Source organism: Mus caroli, chromosome X (genome assembly GCF_900094665.2).
Source record: "Mus caroli chromosome X, CAROLI_EIJ_v1.1, whole genome shotgun sequence".
NCBI classification, from domain to species: domain Eukaryota; kingdom Metazoa; phylum Chordata; class Mammalia; order Rodentia; family Muridae; genus Mus; species Mus caroli.
The window spans coordinates 128,786,576-128,791,221 of NC_034589.1; positions in this window are offsets into that span (position 1 = coordinate 128,786,576).

The window sequence follows — 4,646 nt, forward strand, 5'->3', positions numbered from 1 at the left end:
TGGCAAGACACCGAATTGGATAAAGATGCTTGCTGCTAAGCCTGAGACCTGAGTCCTATCACTGAGACCTCCATGACGAAAGGGAAGAATTTGTCCTCTGACCTCCACACACACATTCTGTGATACATATTCTCTCTCCCTCTCTCCCCTCTCTCTCCTCCCCCTCCCCTAGTCCTACACACACACACACACACACACACACACACACACAAAGTAAATAAATGAAACTTTTTAATTAAAAAATAGAAATCTGTTATTTAACAAGTCTCCCAAGTATTTCTGAATTCCAGTAATATCGCAGAATCATAGAGTTTTAGAAATGGGAAATGTTGTAGAATAAAATGTGATAGTATTTATAGAAAACCATTGCATTTTCCAGTATATATAGATACGGATGCATATGCATCTGGATATGCATAAAGAGAACCTTGTATCTGTATCTGGTTACGCATAAAGAGAACCTTTGAGGAATATATACCCAACTAGTAACAGGGGTTGCTCTAGAGAGGGCTTCAGGATTCTGGGGCAATATGGAAAGAAAGAAAGCAGCATTACCTCTTCCGGAGAAAATTGCCTTTGAACCTGGCTTTGAGGCTGGCTGGAGAGATAAGAAACCTTGCTTCCCATCTATCTCTTCGGGATGCTCATGTCCAGGACATAGGGTCTTCCAGATAAGGAAGAACATCTCCAGAGAAGCTGCTTTCTGGTTTCTGACATGTAGGATGTAAACTACTTACTCTCACCTCCTAGCCTCACCAGACTCAAGCCTTGGCAACAGCCTTACACTGAGATTCTGAGTTAGACTGAAAGGAGCTGGGGTGAAACGTGACCATCTTTCCAACACAAAGAGTTTGCCCTCCACCTCATGTTTTAACAGCAGTGTTGATCTGAGAAGCATATTAGGGCAGCTGAAAAGCATGGAGCAAAGATCGCTATTGATTCGCTTGCAGCCAAGCTCATTCAAATTCGAGATGGAAAGGCCCTGGAGAGCCATCCATGTCCTTGTCTTCTAGCATCCAGTGATAAACCATTTTTTTGAAGGGGGAAAAAGCTTTGTCCTTTAGAAGGCCAAGGCTGCATGCTATTGACCTACTCTCTCTCTCTCTCTCTCTCTCTCTCTCGGTCTTTTTGGCTGATGAGACTGGTGGGAGGTAACAGAGGAAAAATAAGAATAGTAAGATTCAGCCGGAGTCAAGCAGAACATGTGCATGGCCTTTTCGAATTATAAAGATAAATAACTCTCTAAGCAGCATTCTGGGGAGTTTGTTTCCAGTAAAGTGAATCTGTGGAGAAGGAAAAAATAGTCACATTAACCTCTGACACAGCTTTCCAGGCAAAAGCTTTCATAATTAAGGGCCAATCTTATGGTGGCAAGAAGAAGCACTGTAGAATGGGCCAGATTGCCCTAGATAATCAAAAGGGGGTGAGGAAACTAACAGACTAGGGAGATATCTCTATCATTACCACTCACTCTCTGACAGTCTAGAAACTGGAGGAGTGGGTTGATGGGTTCCCATGATTACTGAGTTGAAAGGATGTAGAGAACTGGTAAGTGCAAAGTTTCTGCTTCTTTCTGTAAGGTCAGAGATGGAGAATCAACACTTAATGTCCCAGACAGTTTGACTTTGAATCCAGGGTTCTTTGGGCTGAAGGAGCTTCCAGGACTTTTGATCTAGCAGGAAGCATCAATGGCTTAATAGAGGATAGTGGAATTTGGAGATGGAGGAGTTCTTCTTTGACAGAATGTATTTTATCTGAGTTAAGAATTTTGCTCCACTGTAAGCATTATGAAGGACTTTACTCTATGCTGAAGCATGCCAAAGCCTGTTGAAGAACTCAGAGAATGAATAAGTTGCCTTTACATGGAATTTCTGGAAGAATTCCACGAATTGGGGCATAGAGGTTTTTAACATGTTAAATCTTTATTATGTGTTTTGGGTAATCTTCAGAGTCAACCTGACAGGATTTTAGGATCAGCATGAAAACACGGGTCTGAGTGTAACTCCAGAGAAGTCTAACTGACCACACAAGATCCACCCTAAAGACAGATGCCATTATCCCATGGGCTAGGGTCCTTTCCTGGACGGGAAGGAGAAAGAGAACTACATCTTCAAACTCTTTTTTTCCAATTTTTTATTAGATGTTTTCTTCATTTACATTCCACATGCTATCCCAAAAGTCCCCCATACCCTCCCCCCACCGCTCTCCTACCCACCCACTCCCACTTCTTGGCCCTGGTGTTTCCCCATACTGAGGCATATAAAGTTTGCAAGACCAAGGGGCCTCTCTTTCCAATGATGGCTGACTAGGCCATCTTCTGATACATATGCAGCTAGAGACACGAGCACTGGGGTTACTGGTTAGTTCATATTGTTGTTCTACCTATAGGGTCCCAGATCCCTTTAGTTCCTTGGGTACTTTCTCTAGCTCCTCCATTGGGGGCCCAGTGTTCCATCCAATAGCTGACTGTGAGCATCCACTTCTGTGTTTGCCAGGCACTGGCATAGCCTCACAAGAGACAGTTATATCAGGGTCCTTTCAGCAAAATCTTGCTGGCATATGCAATAATGTCTGCGTTTGGTGGCTGATTATGGGATGGATCCCCGGGTGAGGCAGTCTCTTGTTGGTCCATCCTTTTTTCTCAGCCCCAAACTTTGTCTCTGTAACTCCTTCCATGGGTGTTTTGTTTCCAATTCTAAGACAATTTGCAAAACACATCTTCAAACTCTTATGACTGTGATTTCCTTGCCATTGATGGACTAGAACCTCCAACTGTGAGCCCAAAGGAAACCTTTCCTTCCTTTAGTTACATTTGTAGGGTACTTTTGTCACATAACCAAGAAAGTCTAGATGTCTACTACATGCACAGCACAGCACTGAGTACAATAACAACGACAATGGCATATATGTCTAAAACACTCTCAAGGAAGTTGTAGAACAAGGATGGAAAAACAGCACAGGGTGAGACACACACACACAAATTTACAGTGTTGGAAGAACAATTTATAATTTAACGACAGACTAGTGATACAAACAAAAAGGTAATTGAAAAAGAAATTTTTGTTGGACTGATCTGAAAATTTTTAAGAGAACGTAGGAAATCAAATGTCCCCCTGATAAGCAAAAATGTGTATCTTGAGCTCTTTGGGTATGTATTTGAAAGGCTCTCTATAAAGTTTCCTCATAAATGATGACCACCGGTGATTGATCTAGGAGGTGATTATAAAGTATGAGGGATTATTGTCCTTGTCTTCTCATCCTACCTCTTTAAAGGGCAGTGTACTCCTACTGTTGCTGATGTGGAGGATGGCAGGATTAGCATCCACGTCATCCTCCACTTAATCCCACTTACCCATCCCAGACAATGCTTCTCTCAAAGTCTGCTTTCTACTTAAATGGACCAGTTTATGCTCAGATGATAAGGATCCATGATGCCTTAGCATGAACATATTTCCTGACAACCAGGGGAATACATTATATTCAGCCCATGTGCCATAGGTACAGAAAAAGTAAATTTGGCAAGTGCCAGGCAAGTTTTTCCATTGACATCATTGTTTCAATGACTTACCTGACCTGGAAAATTCCAAACACTTAAATATTCACATTGGTTTTTCAAAATAAGTTGCAAATACATCTCTTAAATAAAGAAAAACATATTTTAATTAATTAATTAAATGATCAGTTTATTTACTTTTTTTTTCTTTTCCTGAGACAGTCTTACTCTAGCTCAGACTGGTCAAGAATTTACGATGAAGCCCAAGCAGGTCTCAAAATGGCTGTCATAGTCCTATTATCTCAGCTTCCAAGTTACTAGCCATTCAGGCAGAATTCATATCAAGCAAACAAAAAAAGTTTTATAATTTAAAAATAAATAGATTTTTATTATAAAAAAAGACTTTAAAAGTCCAAATAGTGCCAGTGAAAACGTCAGAAGAGCAAGGGACTCAATGGCTCTTCCCTTACATACAAGGAGAACAATGAAAAACTGGAAAAGCTATCCTAAGTAACTTGGTTGGGCCTCTAGAAATTAAGGCAATGCTCATAAATAGCAAGCAGGCCAGGAATTAATAAAGAGAAAGAGGCTGCATTGTGAAAGGAGAGCTTAAAGATAATTTTCCTTACTAACTCAACATCAAGATAACTTAACAAAGACTTTTGTTGTCTGTTACGCCAAAAAAGTATAGACTTCACAAACTCTAAAGATCTCTACAACACAATTAAGAGGAGCCCCCAAGAAACAGCAATAAACAATGAAAATGAGGGACAATATGATTCTCATAATTATCACATCATGCTTAAAATATAGTTTAAAAAAATAATAAACATAAAGAAAACAAAATAGAATTCATACCAAAGGAAAAAGAAACAAACAGAAGCCATTCTTGCAGGTGCCCAAATATTGTGGTTTTTTAGTCAATTATCTTAAGTATTCCCAAAAACACGGAGCACAAGGTCCCCAATGAAGGGGCCAGAGAAATACCCAGAGAATTGAAGGGGACTGAAGCTCCATAGAAGGAAAAACAATATGATCTAACCAGTACCTTTAGAGCTCCTTGGAACTGTACCACCAATCAAAGAAAACACATGGTGGAACTTGTGGCTCTAGCTATATGTGATGGTTTGTATATCCTTGGACCAGGGAGTGG